This window comes from Leucopleurus acutus, assembly GCF_964270905.1.
Source record: "Leucopleurus acutus genome assembly, chromosome: 3".
Taxonomy (NCBI): Eukaryota; Metazoa; Chordata; class Mammalia; order Artiodactyla; family Delphinidae; genus Leucopleurus; species Leucopleurus acutus.
Genome location: NC_139145.1, coordinates 61,131,925 through 61,150,875, shown reverse-complemented (window position 1 = coordinate 61,150,875; position 18,951 = coordinate 61,131,925). Strand labels below are relative to the sequence as shown.

At 40.5% G+C, this 18,951-nt stretch overlaps 1 protein-coding gene across 1 annotated transcript in view; it reads right to left on the bottom strand.

The window, feature by feature from the left end:
- FAM13B (family with sequence similarity 13 member B) overlaps positions 1 to 8,344 on the bottom strand; it is an 87,296-nt gene extending 78,952 nt beyond the window's left edge. Inside the window, exon 1 of the mRNA XM_082834966.1 lies at positions 8,112 to 8,344. The gene's annotated coding sequence lies outside the window, so the exon portion shown is untranslated. The remainder of the gene's footprint in view (positions 1 to 8,111) is intronic.
- Positions 8,345 to 18,951: the final 10,607 nt, after the last annotated feature.

Here is an 18,951-nt window from a genome sequence, read left to right as displayed (position 1 = left end):
AAGTTTTGTTCAATATACAGATATTCACTATACAGCCACAACCCCAATCTAGCATCCATGAGAGCCTGGCCTGGGCTCTCTGTATGTTTAATAAGCTCTTTGGGGGATTACAATACATACAAAGTTTTAAGAACCTCTGACGTACACAGTAAACTGCAAACTCTATTACGTGGTGTACAAGTACTTCACCTACCAGTAAAATCTTCTTCCCTGCCACTCCTACACCTCACTCTACTCTCCAACAATACTTAACTACTTGAAATTCACAATCCACATCTCCCAAGCTATGCACATTGTTTTCTGTCTTGGAGCCCTAACTCAATACCATGTCCAATTCCATCTTGTTCACCAAACTTCTATCTACCATCAAGTCTCAACTCCAGCTTCCTCTGTCAAACCTTCCCTGACTTCCTGAAGCAGACAGTTCTCCTTCCTTTTGCTCCTAAGTTATCTCTTACCTTTTTAGCAAACATCCCATAGAATCTAAAAATATGTCTGTCTCTTTTTCAAAAGAGAGGATCCTTGTAGGTAGGAACCCTGTCATTTCATCTTTGTAACACCTCTGTATCATCTTTGTATTGCCTCATACAATCCCTAACACATAATTTAATGTTTAAAATATATGTTGAGGGACTTCCCTGGTGGCACAGTGGTTAAGACACTGTGCTCCCAATGCAGGCGGCATGGGTTAGATCCCACATGCATGCCGCAACTAAGGAGCCCAGCTGTCGCAACTAAGACCCGACGCAACAAAATAAATAAATAAAATAAAATATATGTTGATTAAAGACATAAATAAGAAGCAAATAATACTGACTATTCAAATTTAAGAAGATTAACAAGAGGAGAACACCTCCTTAAAAACTAAATAAATACACTTCTATATATACATGGTACATATATACACTACCAAATGTAAAATAGCTAGCTAACGGGAAGCAGCCGCATAGCACAGGGAGATCAGCTCCGTGCTTTGTGACCACCTAGAGGGGTGGGATAGGGAGTGGGAGGGAGATGCAAGAGGGAGGGGATATGGGGATATATGTATATGTATAGCGGATTCACTTTGTTACACAGCAGAAACTAACACAACATTGTAAAACAATTATACTCCAATAAAGATGTTTAAAAAAAACAAAAAACATCAAAAGTGGCTGCCATATCCACTCCCAGCAATAACCAAAGATAATCAAATCAAGAAAGGAAAGCACTTTATAACAACTTTATTTATTTATTTATTTTTGGCTGCGTTGGGTCTTCGTTGCTGCATGCATGCTTTCTCTGGTTGCTTCAAGCTGGGGCTACTCTTCATTGCAGTGCATGGGCTTCTCATTGAAGTGGCTTCTCTTGTTGCGGAGCACAGTCTCTAGGCGCGCGGGCTTCAGTAGTTGCAGCACATGGGCTCAGTAGTTGTGTCTCGTGGGCTCTAGAGCACAGGCTCAGTAGTTGTGGCGCACAGGCTTAGTTGCTCTGCGGCATGTGGGATCTTCCCAGACCAGAGCTCGAACCCATGTCCCCTGCATTAGCAGGCAGCAGATTCTTAACCACTGCGCCACCAGGGAAGCCCCTATAACAACTTTAAATGGAGTATAATCTATAAAAATATTGAAACACTATGTTGTACATCTGGAATGTATAATAATAATATTGTAAATAACATTAAAAACAAATCATATTGTAAATCAACTATAATTTTTAAAAAATTATGGAAAGGAACTATGATTTATGGAATACCTGTAAGTACATCACAAGTTATTTCTCATACCTACAAGAATGCTATGAGGCAGGCACTATTCCCGTTTTACATGTACTGTGAGCCTCAAGTCACTGAGCTAAACGTCAATATTTGTAAATGGTGATGCTAGAATGTGCTGCTGGATCTAACTGCAAATCTTTCTAATGACAGTAACTTAAGTCTTAAGAAACCAGAACAATAAAAAGCAGTATTACAAGGCAAAAAGAACTCCTCTCACATTTACTTGTAAATCAGCCACAATTCTGATTCAAATAGCCAAGGCAGGCTTCCCTGGTGGCACGGTGGTTGAGAGTCCACCTGCCGATGCAGGGGACACGGGTTCATGCCCCAGTCCGGGAAGATCCCACATGCCACGGAGGGGCTAGGCCCATGAGCCATGGCCGCTGAGCCTGCGCGTCCAGAGCCTGTGCTCCGCAACGGAAGAGGCCACAACAGTGAGAGGCCCGCATACTGCAAAAAAATTAAAAAAAGCCAAGGAAACCATAACGTACCTAAAGTTAGTCTCCAAGGTAGATAAACTTCCCCAAAGGATGAAGGATGACCTTTTGAGATATTTATCGGTCAGATGTAGAGTTTTAGAAGGTTCACATATCAGTGCATGAAAAACAGGTAAGAGTGGTAGAAGGATGTTTAATCTTACTCATGAAAGTATGAGAAAAGGTGACACTTTAAATGCTGTCTCCTGATGAAAGGGTAAGCCTGTAATGTGCTGGAGCAAGCTGGCTCCCAACAGGTTCCTTTACCCCACATTCACTCCAAGGTCACTGATCACTACTCTAGCATGATCTTCTATTAAGTCAAAGTGAGTTATGTGTTAAATTAGCTCTTCCCACTAAGTACCAACACAATGACTGCCCCCCCCAAAAATACCAGCTCTACAATTTAGAGGGCAACACAAAATACCTGAGAAAGCATATATATGTAAAGAGAGCACATATTCCAGTCAATTATATGCATGCATATAATCTCAATTTTGACAAATGTTGACTCTTCAAGACTCCTCTATTCTGGTAACTTTTCACCTTTCATGTTTCTCCATTGAAAACGTGCTCACCTAGGGCCTACTAATGAGTACAGTCTTAAGAAGACTAGCATATCATTTCTTATTGTTCTTTAATACAAAACTACAATACACTTTTTTTTTCATTTTTCTTTTTACCATTGGAGGTAACTCCACAACTTGTTCTAGCCAAATGGGTCCCTTGAGAGAACAACATTCTCTTTCTGCACTGACTGTGTAAAAACTGCGCTGGGGGGAAAAAAAAGGAACCTGGGAAATGAACAAAAAAGCACTGACTATACTTATTTTTTGTATCTGTCTTTTCCACTTGATTATAAACTTTGAGAGCAAAAAATATGATTTCATCTTTATTTCCTGTGTTGAGAACACTACACAACAGCAGAACTCCAGTACCTGAAATGATGCTATCATTTCTGGTATACTTTCCAGTTCACTATCCAACTGAATCCTCACAACCATCCCCTGTGAGATGAGCATGGCAGATTATCACTTTTTCTCAGAAAAGAAAAAAAAAAAATCTCAGAGAGCTGAAGAAACTGGTTTAAAGTCACTTAACTAGTGAGTAGGTCACTAAACTAGTGAGTAGAACTCTAAGTCTGCTGCCCTTTAGGCTGATGCTCTTTCAGGCAACAATGACTACAACCAAAACTGAAAATATTGTTTGAAATTTCACTGAAATGTATGAAACGATACTTCGTAAAGGTGATTCATAAAACACTTAAATATTCTGTACTTGCTAATCAAAAATCATTATTCAAACACTAGAATACTCCTTAACATAAAAAATATATATCTTTTGAAATCATTAGTTTCAAAAGTGATTCTATAATGTACCACTATATGGTCTGCTTTTCCTATAAAAATTCTCTCACCTTATCTGATCCTAAATTTGAGCTCTTTCACCTTTCCAAATTTTTAATCCACTATGACTGGTGTCCAAAAAGAACCTCCTCTCATCCTTCCCCCTAAATATTAAGCACCTACTATGTCAATCAACAAGTGTTTTTCAGTTTTATTTTTACTTTTACTTTTCAATTGATACATAAAAGCAAAAATACATATTTTAAGAATAAGTAAACAACTCAAGTTTTTCTATTTTCTATTTTTCTATTCCAGAAAAGGGCAATAGAAACCAGACAGACATCTCTCTGAAAACTGTTTAAAACCAAAAATATAAGAATTATTATACATCATATACAAAAGAAAAAGAAAATATACACTAAAACTAGGTAAAAACCTGTCTGAAAAGATTCAGGGTATTTCCTTCTCTAGTAGAAATCCAATAAATTTCATTAAATTATCTTGTCAAGCCACTGCATCTTCCTCAACCTAAGACTTTTATACATGCTGGTTCATTTGCCTCAAACACTCTCCCCCTCACTTCCTCCTACTCATCTTCCGCTCTTACTTAAGTCCCATTCTTGGAGGGGCCTTCTCCAACCCATCCAACCTAATGATATCCCCTGTCAGTTTTTCTTAGGACATGTTATTCCTTGGCTCCAAAACATTCATCACAAGTTTTATTATATAGTCCTTTCTGTGTCTGTTTAAAGTTTCTTTCTCCCAACAGAGTATAAGTTCCTTAAAGTCCACTAATGGGTTTTGTTTTTTTTTTAAGCAGCTTTATTAAGGTATAATTTACATATCATAAAATTCACTCTTTTCAAGTGTATAATTTAATGTCTAGTAAATTTACAATTATGCAACCATCACCAAGTAACTGCTTGGGTTTTGCTCCTTCATGTATCTCTGACATTTAGAAGGAGAAAAATATCCAGTGAATGAATAAATAAATCTGATAATGAGTTACTCTTAATGCCATTACCATTAATATCTCATGTGAGTATGATTTGGTGCATTAAACCTGCCTTTATTACATTCCATTCCAAAAATCCTTCATTATTTCCATGTCCAATCAACTTGGCTCTTCTATAAGGCCCCAAAGTAAACCTCCTCACATATTGGCCTTCTGCGCCACTTGGGGAACACTGATTCAGGTCAAGTTCATGTGTACATACTACACTTCCTTTTTCTCCACCCAGTAATCCCCTCCTCTGCTCCTAGCCATGTTAACAAAATACTTTATAAACAAAGGAAAGTTTAGGAGCATTAATCTTACTCATTAGTGAGGACAGGATCTTCATTTAATGCGTGCCCCTTTGTAATGCTGAGGTTATGGAAATAAGTTCTCGGTATTGATATATACCTAATTAAGAGCTTAATATACTGTGACTTACTAAATAATTGGAAACCTTTTTCAGATGTAAAATCTCTGTTGTTTACCTATGTGTAAAACAGAAATTTTCAATTTCTATTTATTTATTTATTTGTTTATTTATTTAATTTTTTTAGCCACACTGCGTGGCATGCGGGTAGTTCCCAACCAGGGATCGAACCCATACCTCCTGTAATGGAAGTGCGGAGTCCTAACCACTGAACTGCCAGGGAATTTACCCCAATTTCTATTTTTTAAATTTCAGTTGCATTCATTTTAAGAACCAATAAGGTTTTCAGATAAAAGATTTAATGCACGTACAAAATAACTTTTTAAAGTAACTTTTTTTTAAAGTAATTCAACAACAAAGAAACAAAAACCAATTTAAAAAATGAGCAAAGGGCTTAAACAGACATTTCTCCAAAGAAGATACACAAATGAAAGATGTGCAGCATCACTCTTAGGGACATGCAAATCAAAACCACAATGAGATATCTGTTCACCCCCATTAGGATGCCTATTATCAAACAAACCAACAAACAAAGAGAAGTAACAATTGTTGGGGAGATGTAGAGAAACTGGAACCCTTGTGCATTGCTAATGGAAATGTAAAATGGTGCAGCACACCTGGAAAACAGTTTAGATGTTCCTCGAAAAGTTAAGCACAGAATTACCAGCAATTCCACTCCTAGGTATGTACCCAAAAGAATCGAAAGCAAGGACTCAAACAGATACCTGTACACCAAAGTTCATAGCAGCATTATTCACAAAAGCCAAAATGTGGAAACATCCAAATATCCATCAAGAGATGAACGGATAAACTAAATGTTGTATATACACACAATGGAATACATTATTCAATCTTAAAAAGGAAGGAAATTCTGATACACGCTACAATATGAATGAACCCTGAAAATGAACTAAATGAAATATGCCAAACACAAAAGGACAAATGCTATACGATTCCACCTATATGAGGTACCTAGAATAGGCAAATTATAGAGACAGAAAGTAGAATAGAGGTTACCACGTGCTAGGAGGAAGAGGGAATGGGGAATTGCTGTCTATGAGTTTCTGTTTGGGATGATGAAAAAGTTCTGGAAATGGACAGTGCCAACGGTTGCACAACACGGTGAATGTACTTAATGCCACTGAACTGTACACTTAAAAATGGTTAAAATGGTAAATTTTACGTTATGTATATTTATCACAATTTTTTTCAAAGTATAGCTACAATTTATCCTATTATGTTTCCCAATACTAAAGTCAGGGTACAACAAAGGGGAGCCATGCACAGACTGAGGTTATTCAGAAATGATAATAACAGTAGCTGTCATTTTATTGATGGGGAAAAACTGACAAGTCACAATATATCCATTTCAGTCATTTTCTCTGTCCTAAAACAATGGCATTCTAATAAAAACACACTTAATACTAATACAAGATATAAAAAAGAGGGAAAATTGCATGCAGTGGGGGAGGAGATATGTAGCAACTCTGTACTTCCTGATGTTTTTGTGAACCTAAAACTTCTCTAAAAATTGCCTAGGGCTTCCTTGGTAGTGCAGTGGTTGAGAGTCCGCCTGCCGATGCGTGTGACACGGGTTCGTGCCCCGGTCCGGGAAGATCCCACATGCCGCGGAGCGGCTAGGCCCGTGAGCCATGGCCGCTGAGCCTGCGCGTCCGGAGCCTGTGCTCCGCAACGGGAGAGGCCACAACAGTGAGAGGCCCGCGAACGGCAAAAAATAAAAATTAAAAAAAATTGCCTATTAATTTTTTAAATAAATACAAATTTTAAAGATAGAAAAAATAACAGAACTCTATACACTCATATTAATAAATAAAACACTACATATACAGTTAAAAACACACAATGTAACATTTACTTCACCTAAGGAAGAATTTTGTAACACTGATAAGCCTTTCTACATCTTTCCAAGCATTTAAGATGTGTTCCAGATCCCTAACTGGTAACACAATTAAATTATTTAAAATACTGCCCAAATTTTAAAAGCAGCAGAGATAAAGAAAGTAAGAAGGAGCTCCCGATAGATATACAAATAATAACCAGTTCATTCAATTCCATTCAGCTAGTACGCACTTACTAAATGCAGTACCTGAGAGACAACCAGGCCAACAAGTATTGCATGCAAGGTTACAAAAAGGAAAGTTGAAGACACAGCGTCACATTAACCCAGAAAGTCAATAATTCAAAACCATCCTTTAATGTCCACTTTTAAAAGTAAGTGCATCTCAGCTATTTAATGTTCATAATCTATCTGCATTACTGTGGTTCCAGTTGCTATTTTTAGATTATCATCAACTTGAAAATAAGGTAAGTGCCCAATCTTAGGTACTTTTTTCATTGATTAGATGGCATAATGGGGAGCCGAATGAAATGCCTTTCTAAAAGTCAGTTTGATTTTTAATTGATTTTTTAATTGAAGTTTACCAATTTCCCACTGGGCAAGTGTGCCAACTGATTCAATTTCCTAATACCTTATCTTGGAAACCAGGCGCCTCATCTGAATCAGCGCTGTACCCTCTCTAGCCTGGCCTATGCAGAATGCATTCTAGACAAGTCCCCAGTGCACCAACAGCCCAATTTTGGCTATATTCGCTTAACGATCTAAGGAAGTCAGCAACCACTCATCTCACGTGATCTTAAAAAGGGGCGCAGTTGAGCCCAGATTAAACCACACTTTTTTTTTTTCTGCATCAACTTCACTGCCCAGCTTTAAGGAAAAGGGCAGGGAGGCGGCGCAGGTCCGGGGTGCAGGGGAGGCTAGCAAACAAGGGTGGGGAGCTGTGCCTTCTACTTTGGGGGAGCTAGGTGAGAAGGCACACCCGCTCACGCGCACTGCAGCGGCTGAAAAATCGAAGACTGCCACACCCCCTGGCTGCCAGGGGCACATCTTCACCTTCTCTTGCTCTAGGAGAAAGGGGGCCCTCTCTATGGAATGCCGCACCTGCAACGGCACTGCCCGGAATCCCCCGCACCCCGAGGTGCAAAGCCCTTGAAGCCGGCGCGGGTGGGACACGGAGCTGGGGGGAGGCAGAAGGGGCAGGGCCGCGGCTACAGGGACCAGCGCATGCGCAGTACCCGCCCGTTCACCTACCGTTGGAACCTCGATGCCCAGTTCCCCGGCCGCGGCCGCTTCTCCAGAACCCGCGGCAACTGAAAGAGGGCGAGAACTGAGGCCCCAAGTGGCTCCGCGGCCAGCGAGCTTCTTCTTGTGGCCGCCACTGGCGGGAGGCTGAAGCGACGACTGTGGCGCAGGGCCAGCCCGTTAGGCGACCCCCGGATGCCCCCGGCGGTGGCGGCGGCAGAGACACGGAGGATGCGGCTGGAGCGGAGACGGAGGCTGTAGCTGAGGCGCAGAGCCTCCTTAACGGCGAGCGAGAGGAGAGCGGAGGGCGGAGGGCGGAGGGCGGAGGGCTGGCAGGGGCTGGGCCGGACGTGACGTACATGGGAGGGGAGGGGCGGGCCCGCGGGGGGGGCGGGGCGAGCGCGTAGCTAGGGCGGGCCTCCCCCAAAGCCCCGCGGCCGCAGCCCTGGAGTCCGTAGGCTTTAGAGACGCCGGGCTTTTCCCACCCCAAATTTGGTCCCCTGAGTTAGGATGTGAGAAGCAGGGCGCGGGCCGGAGGGAGGTGTCTGGGGGTCCTCAGTCTGGGGATGTTGAAAAGAAGATAGAGGAAAGTGGGGGAGGGCGTAGGTGTCATGAAGGTCAAATCCGGCAGCCCGAGGTCACTCCTGGTCTCTGCGGAGGGAGCATGCCCACCTGCAGGACGCCAGAAAAATCCGGGTGCCGTTATCTAGGTGAGGAGCCCGAGATCTTAACAGAAACCTCCGGGCAGACTGAAGCGGTGAGTCACGTTCCCATTCTCAGCGACGGAGGTTAGATGGGGGACCCTGTCCGCCCCCACCCTTCCTCTTCACCTAAGGACAAGACCTAGACTCCAGAGAGAACATAGATGCCTCTGGTGCCGAAAGCATCTGGGAAAATGTAAGTCAACGGGCTATATGCTTACAGAGAGCTTCCTATACAAAACCAGAATTTCAGAGGCAGAGCTGAAAGGCAGAAAGAATGAGGAGCTCTCTGAGCCTGGGGTGTCTGTACTTGCTTGCATAGCCACCCAGACCGACCGTGCAGCTCCCACGCGTTCACAAAGGTATGAATATTCATACAATCTCGTTTTTTCCTTTAGTTTGTTAAGGGCTTTGAGATCTTCCATTGAGTAAAACGCAGTGTTCTGCCTTTAGACTCCTTGATGGAGGGTAGATAGATCCACACCTGCACAAAGAACTCTGGGTGTCTGTAAAAATATAAACTACCACAGTTCAGTTGTCCCCTACCTGCCTGAGCTGGAAGTCAGAAACCCGGAAAATGTAAGACAAGAACCCTCATAGAACTTGGGACAAAATTTACCCCCCCCCAAAAAAAAAGAAAGAAAGAAAAGAAAAGAAAAGTCACCTTATGAGATGATCTGTAAATGAGTTACAGAGGTCAGGGTGGCTCCCAAATTTCATCAGAGAGAGTAAAATAAATCATCTGTAACTTAAGTATCACATGCCCAGTTGATGCTGTCATAAGAGACGGATGGGGTCCATTAAGAGTCTAGAACCAGCAGAATCTGAATAAGAATGTACTGTGGGCTCGCATTCTGTCTAGGAGAAGGGCTACTGATTCTAATGACCGGGACCAATACCCATCCATTATCAGAACAGTTTAAAAAAACTTAGTTCAGATTCAGTCCCTCACTCAACAAATACTTATTGAATGCTTACCATGTTCTAGTCTCTTAGGACATATCAGCAAATAAGATCCCTGTCAGTGAGTTTATATCCTAGTAAACTTAAATTCTAGATATCATTTAAGAACATACAAAGACCCATGCTCTGATTCCACACTTATCAGGTAGTCTTCCCATCGCTCAAGGGCTCTCAATTAAATCAACACATGCAGTAAGAAGCAATTGTCCAAAGCACATGACTGGTACCAGTTATACTAGCAATACGGTTTTTCTCAGTAAATTCACATCATGGTTCATAAATCAGCTTCTGTTCATTGGGTTGAATTATAAAGTTGTTTTACCCAAATTAAATTCTCAGAGCCTGATTAAGCCTGAATAAAGTGAAATATAAGTGTCTGAATCTGCCAAACTGAGGACCAGACAGACTCTGGTTTCAAAGCAGCCCAATCAAGACGCAACCTATGCATTTAGCCTTGCACCTCTCTTTAAACGTCTTAAATGGAAGCTTTACCTGTGGTTCCATGCTTGAAGAACAGGGGCAACATGTCGCTTCTAAAGCTTAATCATAAGCGAGTAAAAATATCATGAGAGGAAATCATTAGAGTAAAAACCCTTCTGAACCTGCCCTGCCTATTCAACACAGGCTCTTGCTGACATAACTGACAGTAATAGTTACATTACTCTGAGTATGAAACCCAAGACTGTAAGCACCCAGACGACAGAGACTCCCTTGCATTTATGTGCCCTACTCCCAAAGTATGGGCTCTCAACAAATGAATTGATTCAAATAACATTTTCCCCTGTAAAACTCAAAAACATATCCTTGGAAGATATCTTTTCCAGATCCTGCTTTATAATATGTAACCAGTATGTTCAACATACAGGATTCAGGGGTATAATTTTAAAAAACAAAACAAAAAACCTTTATTTTTTAATTTCCTCATCCCTTTAAACCTATACAGTGGAGCCAATGTGTCATGTACCTGACTCAGATAGATTCCATGAATTCTGTGGTCTCTATTAGGAATAGAAAGTCCTATGGTTGTTGAATCAGAAAGAGTGAAACTTCCCTCTTCACCAGCTTGGGACAGTTGGCTAACTGCTGGCCCTGGAGAGGCATCATGCCTGGTCTTTCTTGTTCTCTCCCAGCTTACCAACCAGAGCCAAATGGGTGGAGAGAAAGGAAAAGAAAGGGGAGCAGGAAAATTTGTAACTTTTACTTCCATGTGATGGTTTCACACTCGGCCTGGTAGATGTTTAAAGCTGCCTTTTTTTCAGATGGATGCTTTTAAGGTTTTCAGAAACACCACCATCCCCATTCTTTGGTGGTTTCTCACCCATAGTAACCTTGGTTGGTCTGAGCAAAAGCATTTTATGCTGGCAGTTTTTTTACTCTTTCAGTCCCTAAGAATCTGGTGGTCCACCTCCAACTTCTTACCTCTTGAAACCTGTTTTTCTCAGTAAGGACCTGTCAGATAGAATCTAAGGTAGCTCTCACAGTGGCCCATTTGTAAGTGGCTCTGGGACCACCCCACATTGTGCAAGGTTATGCACTCCATACCCTAAGGAGTGCCTGCCATGCACATCACCCATGTGGATTTGTATATTTATTTTGACAGTATTCCAGCAGGTGGCAGTAAAGTGTTTTGTCCAAACTAAATTAGTGAGATTATTTTCCAACAGACGGAAGTGAAGTGTCTGGCCGAGGGAGAGCTTTTTTTCTGATGGTGTTTAGGCTAGCGGCAGCTCTATATTATCCACACCTGGTCGACACGAAGCTCTCATCCACTTCTTGCCCAAAGAAACTTGGGAATATAGGCCAGTCCCAGTGCAGGCAGCTTCAGCATTCCTCTGCTCTGCTGCCAGAACAGCTGCCAGCCTGTCTTGTCTTCTATATTTTTCAGGCAGGAGACAGACGCAAGTCCTCTGTGCCCCTTTAACTGCAAGAGACACATCCCAAGTACAAGTACTCTGAGTAGTTCCACTGAAGGTTCCTCTCACTAGGCTTGAGGTAAGAGGCAGGCAAGTGGCTGTGGTAAGAATCACAGCATACCAGCAACAGTCTCCAAAGAAATACTCCTCAGTAATTCTCACCTGACCTTTTATAACTTGTGAGTTTTTAGAGTTAGTTATCTACCTGATTTTGCCTAAATTCTCTAATTTCTAGGGATAGTCCATTTCAGAACTCACTTTACTTAGAGTTTTTTTGTTTTTTGTTTTTTGTTTTTTTGCTGTACGCGGGCCTCTCACTGTTGTGGCCTCTCCCGTTGCGGAGCACAGGCTCCGGACACGCAGGCTCAGCGGCCATGGCTCATGGGCTTAGCCGCTCCGCAGCATGTGGGATCTTCCCGGACCGGGGCACGAACCCGTGTCCCCTGCATTGGCAGGCAGACTCTCAACCACTGAGCCACCAGGGAAGCCCTAGAGTTTTTTGGGGGGTCGGAGGGGGTGGAGTCTTTTTTTTCTGTAATATCTTGGTGCTTTGGTTAAAACATAGTTCTCAACTGGAGATAATTTTTATGGCCAAGTCTGAAGACATTTTTGGTTGTCAAAACTCAGGAGGTACTATTGGCATCCAGCGGGTAGGGGTCAAGGATGCTGCTAAACATCCTGCAATGTACAGGGCAGCCCTCCCCACAACAAAGAATTATCTGGCTGATAGTGTAACTTCAGATTTAATATCTTGTAACAAATAGAATTTCTACATTTGGGAGTCACTAAGAGAATACTTTAAAATTACATCACTTTTTCTTCATTCTTCCTACAAATGCTTTACCAGTAGATGTAGAGGTCACAATTTAATATATAACTATGTGTTAGAAACAGCATTTCAGATAGCTGTTTGGGCAGGATGAGAAGTGACTGGTATATTTCTAAGACTTCTGGAGGTGAGGCCTGCCAGGAAAATTATTACTTGAGGTGAGATTTTTTAGTTATTTCTTTGCAAGATGACTTTCATAGCCCAGGAAACAAACATTTTACCCAGTTTGTCTGAGCAGAGGCTTTATGCTTCTCAGAAGTCAAGTCCTAGGTCAAATCACCATAAAAGAAATATCTTTGCTACAACCCCATACCATGTCCTAGATACTAGGGAAGACTTCAGCACGTGTGCCTCCCCAGGGTCACCAGTGTCACTGGGATGAGACTTGAAGTCAGGGAGTAGCTGTCTCTGTAGTCACTTTACAACAGATACCCTTATTATTCAAAGAGAATGCAAATGGACTTCTTTCCTGCCCACCCCGCCCCCCAACCCTACCTAGATTAGTTTGATTGAATTCAGCTCTTTCAGATGTAGTAATGTTAGGCCCATCTCTTGTGCCATCAATAAGGAAACTTTCATTATTTAGCTGTCCTCCTCACCCTTACTGATCTCATCTCTGACCAAGGCTATTTAAGTACTAGCATATAGATTAATTTTTGTTCAGTCAAGGCTGCTATTATCCTTTTTAGTACAATGTTCATAAGACACTGGAGCCACAGTAGCCAGCAAGAGCCAAAAAGACATATCCCATCACCTCCCCCACATCCCATGAACACTATTACTTAGAAAGGAAAATAGACACAACAAACATTTAAAACTTATGAATGTTGGGCTTGGAATAAGAACACTGAACTTGTAAACCTACATTTGAGTTCTAGCCCTGTCACATACTAGTTATGTGACTCTGGTCAAGGTACTTAACCTAAATGTACCTTAGAGTTCCCATTGGAGAAATAGGGAAAATAATACTGAAATGAATTGGCATGTATAAAGTGTTTTATAACCTGTATACTATAATTTTTTTACTCCTCTCTCCTATACTGCTTTCAGAGACCTAAAGAAGTATCTGGAAATGTTTTGCTGCCATATCTGGGTTTTTATTGCTAGGGATGAGGCCCTATGTGGAAATTTTTCTTGGCAGAAGTTGCTAAATACTTGTCTATTTATTTTTAAGTGAAAACTAAGAACCACCAAAAACCCCCAAACTCTTGATACTATTTTTAACATCTTTTGTACCTTGGGAATTACAATAAACACAAGCATACCTCCTCCCTAATTAGAAATATATTTATAGTGCCCACTAATAGAATTAGACATAAATGTAGATTAGGATGAGAAGATACTTGCAGTTTTGTGTGTGGGAAAAACTGCTTCACAGGGAGATGAGGTTTTAACTACCCTGACTCCTGCAGAGCAGTAAAATGCTATCAAATTCAATCAAACTTGGCCAATTCATTTTTTTGTTCTTGAAGTACTCACCACTACTGGCAAAAAAGAAAAGACTAAACCCCTCAAATTTAAATCTTCTGATAAAGAGACACTCACCATCAGAGAGTGGTATTGCTGGGTCTTCTGAGGAATGCAGTGGAAATCTGTCTGTGTCACTTTCCCCAGGACCATTGTGCCAGTGTGCAAGAATGCTTGTTCTTCATAAACAAAAAAAATAATACTAGCTGCAAAGAGAAGAAACTGTTACAGGGTGTGCGAATCCCACGCCAACCTCCAAAATAATGGCAAATACTGTTCTGATCTTTGCAACCCAGGGTAACCTTTGTGCATTTATTTATTCACCACATATTTCCTGAGCAACTATTAAGGACCAGGCACTGTATTAGGGGATGTAACCATGATCTCTGCCCTAAAAAAGCCTCATCTTACATATCTCTGGAATAGAATGTTTTCGGAATGGAACCAAAGTTAACATGACGTTGATTTCAACTTCTGTATTCACTCACACAGCCACTGGTGCCATCCAGCTTGGGGAGCTGGAACAATTGACAGTAACTCTCATCTTTGCCAAGTCCACATTTTTGGCCTGATAACTCAGAATTCAGTGTATGACAATGGGATAAGCCAATGAGATCATCAGCTATAAGACTAAGTTGTTTTGGTTTCTTAATTAAATTTCTATAGTTAAATAAATATTTTTTCCACAGTGGGAACTTTTACTGTTTTTTTTTTTTTTTAAAAGAATTAATATCCCTTTCTCCTCTTCCCTCTCCCTATATCCATGTAAAGGAAACAGAAAAGACTATGGCCTTTACAATACCATGGGCTGCCCCTTTAGCCAGAAATTCAGGTAGGAAGGTCTTCTCATTCTGCATACCCCACCTCTTCCTTAGAGGCCTTATGCTTTTGAGCCTTCATACCATTTGACCAGCCAGGTTCCTCAAAGTCCTTTCATGAGGACCACACCTTCTGTGGCAAACTGACAGCACAAATATTTGCAGATTGCAATCAAACTACAACCACATTTTGCCAAACATTCACACCTGACTACTCTTTTCCACTAAAGACAAGGGTATAATGATTTGCAGAAGCATTTAGTGTTTTCCCAATCCCCAAGCTCATCAGCAGAGAGGCTATGAAGCATGAAGCCTCATACCCTTATTTTAGCCTTTCATAGTGAGACAGAAACTAAACTGTGTACACAGGGGAGAAGTATTATAGTTATTATGCATGTGTCTTATTATCCCTATTAGAGTGTGGCACTGTCTGTATCCTAAATAAGGGTCTTACCAAAGACAACTATTGTAAAAACACTTGTTGAAAAAAGAAATGGCCCTTGGTTTAACCAAATTTGTTATTTTTAATTAAGTTTTGTTATTTGTTTCTTCTTGTTTGCTTTATATGCATTGTTTCCCTCCATTTGGAATACTATGATACTTCTTACTCACTGATACACTTAAATACATTAATTGAGCACCTAGTATGTGCAAAGTACTATGCTAAGTTCTGGAGACACAGCAGTGTACACATTGGACATGATTCTTGCCTTGTGGTGAACACAGTGTAATTATGCCCATTGCATGGCAAACTCCCATTTATTGTTTAATAAGCCTGAGTTCAGTTTAAGTGTCCTAAGTGTCACCTTACCTAGGCAGCCTCTGTGACCTCATCTGGATTGAATAAGACATCCCCATTCTCTGGGCCCCTGTCATCTTGCCCATATATCACACTGGCAACCTCCCCTAAACTAAGACCTCCCCAAAACTGAAGGGCTACATCCTCAGTAGTAGATTAAGGAAAAAACCTGACCTACAGAGGGAAAAGGTGAGGATACCTGACTGTCTCCATATTATCTGTGGATGGAATAGAAAAAAAAGAAAATAACTCCCCTCTGAGAATTCCTAAACAAGTTTGCAAGCATATTGTGGGGGGCTAGAATTTCACACTACCTGTGTGACCCAGAAAACCTTGAGCTGAAAACCATAAAGGTGATCACTTTAGTGTCCCAGGCACCTTGTGTAAGCAGAAGTAAATCTTCTCTAAAAATCCTACAGGTAAGGTTCCTATAGAAATATGATCTCATATTAAAATATCACTAAAAACACAAGGAAATAATGAACTTCAGAATAATACCTGCAACGACTGCAAGTATTCTAGTTATCAAATATCATATATAAAGAAAGTGTATTTGTGGGCTTCCCTGGTGGCGCAGTGGTTGAGAATCCGCCTGCCGATGCAGAGGACGCGGGTTCGTGACCCGGTCCGGGAAGATCCCACATGCCGAGGAGCGGCTGGGCCCGTGAGCCATGGCCGCTGAGCCTGTGCGTCCAGAGCCTGTGCTCCGCAATGGGAGAGGCCACAACAGTGAGAGGCCCGTGTACCGCAAAAAAAAAAAAAAAAAGTGTATTTGTGATATTGTGACATAAGAAGAAATATATATTTGGTCTTTGTCCACAGTTTCTGGCACAGAGCTTCTAAAACCCTTGTAATTTCCTAAGTGGTAGGGATAAGAGAATTGTATTATGTTATTCATAACAAGTCCCTTTCCATCATCGCTGAGTTTATGCTAATTAGGTGATTTATGGTGGGGCCCTATAGCCTCAGGATGGAGCTGATGCCAGAAAGACCAAAGGATTAGAAGGTTACAATTTTCAACCCTACACCTGAGCTCTTGTGAAGGGAAGAGAGTTGGAAATTAAGCTCTATAAAAGCTCTGAACAACAAGATTTGATGAACTTCTGGATTGGTGAATGCATCAATGAGCTGGGACAATGGTACACCCCAGACTTCTCAGGGACAAAATCTCTTAAGTTCAGGACACTTCTGGATCCCACCCTAGGTACCTCATTTGGCTGTTCATTTGCATCATTTATAATATCCTTTATAATAAACCAGTAGTAGAAAATAAAGTGTTTCCCTGGGTTATGTGAGCCATTTTAGAAAATTATCAAACTTAAGAAGAGGGTCATGGGAACCCCTGATGTGTACCCAATTAAGACAAAAGTGTGGGTAACTTGAGGACCCACTACTTGTGATTGGTATCTTAAGGGAGGGGAGCAGTCTTGTGGGACTGAGCCTTTAACCTATGGAGTCTGTGTTAACTCCAGGTAGTGTTAGAATTGACTAAAATTGTAGGACACCCAGTTGATGTCTGCAGAGAATTAGAGAATTGTTTTGTGTGGAAAACCCACACTTTTGGTGTCAAAAGTGTTACGAGTATAGAAACAGTTTTTCCATTAGAATGTTTAATATTTTTAAAGGAATTAGAGGAAATAAAGGTAATGAAGAAATAAGAAACTATCAAAATTGATCAGGCAGATTTGAAAAAGAGCCAGATGAACCTACAGTAATTTAAAAAATATGATAATTGAGATTAGAAACCCAAAGGACAAGTTAACCATCAGATTTGACAGCTGAAGGGAGAATTCGTTTTCTGAAAGATCATCTGAAGAATTTGCAAGATATAACACAGAGAGACAAAGAAGTGGAAAATATAAGAGGTTGAGGTGCATGAAGGATAGGGTAAGATTCAACAAATATCTAATTAAAATTCAAGAAGGAGATAATGGAATGGAGGAAGGTAGTATTCAAAGAAATAATGGCTGAACATTTTCCAGAATTGATGATAAATATTCTAAATTCTGGAAGATCAAAAATTTCTATGCCAAAAAATTTAAATGAAATCCACACTTAGTCACCTCATAGTGAAAGTTCATGACATCAGAGAAGGAGGGGATCTTAAAATTAGGCAGAAGAAAAGACAAATTAATCTTCAAAGAAATGACAATTAGCTGACAGCTGATTTTTCAACAGCAACAACAGAAGTCAGAAGACATTGGAATGTATCTTCAAAATGTTAAGAGAAATCAACTCCAAATCCAGTGAAACAGTTTAAGGATAAGAGCAAAACAAAAACATTTTCAGATAAACAATATAAGATAACTGAAAAAATCAGATAAAATTCAGATTTAAAAAAAGAATGTACTACCAATAGATATTCATTAAAGGACATGCCAAAGGATGTACATATGGAAAAAGGAAAGTCATCCAAGAAGGAAGCTCAAAAATGCAAGAAGTAATGGTGACCAAAGAAAATTGTAAACATTCTGTAAATTTAAACAAACACTAACTGTCCAAAATAATAGCAATATGGGACTTCCCTGGTGGCACAGTGGTTAAGAATCCACCTGCCAATGCAGGGGACATGGGTTCGATCCCTGGTCCGGGAAGATCCCACGAGCAACTTAAGCCTGTGCACCACAACTACTGAGCCTACGCTCTAGAGCTCGTGTGCCACAACTACTGAAGCCTGCATGCCATAACTACTGAAGCCTGCACGCCTAGAGCCTGTGCTCCACAACAAGAGAAGCCACCACAATGAGAAGCCCACACACCGCAACAAAGAGTAGCCCCCGCTTGCCGCAACTAGAGAAAGCCCGCACGCAGCAACAAAAACCCAATGCAGCAAAAAATAATAATAAAATAATAGCAATAATGTCTAAATTCAACTATTACTGAATAATTGTACATATACTGGAAGAGGATGAAAGGAGTTAAAGTATTATAAGGCTTTGTGTTGTTTAGAGGAGGCCAAATGTATTAAATTTATAATTTGTTGTGTTAGATATGCATGTCAAAATTTCTATGTAATCACTAAAATAAATAAGACAGTATGTATAACTTCCAGTTGATTACAGGGGATAAAATGAAATGGAGGGAACTTAATTCAAAAAAGGATAAGAAGTTTTAAAAGCAGGACAAATAGTAAAAAACTAGCAGAAACAAATCCAAATATTTGAGTGATTACAATTAATGTAACTATATTAACTTCTCAAAAGGCAAAAAATGTCAAACTAAAATTTTTAAATGGAGTTAAATGCTGTTTACTGCAAACATAATTAAAACATAAGAACACAGAAAAGTTAAACTTTTTTAAAAAGATTAAAAGTATATATATTTTATATATATACATACATATAATATATATACACACA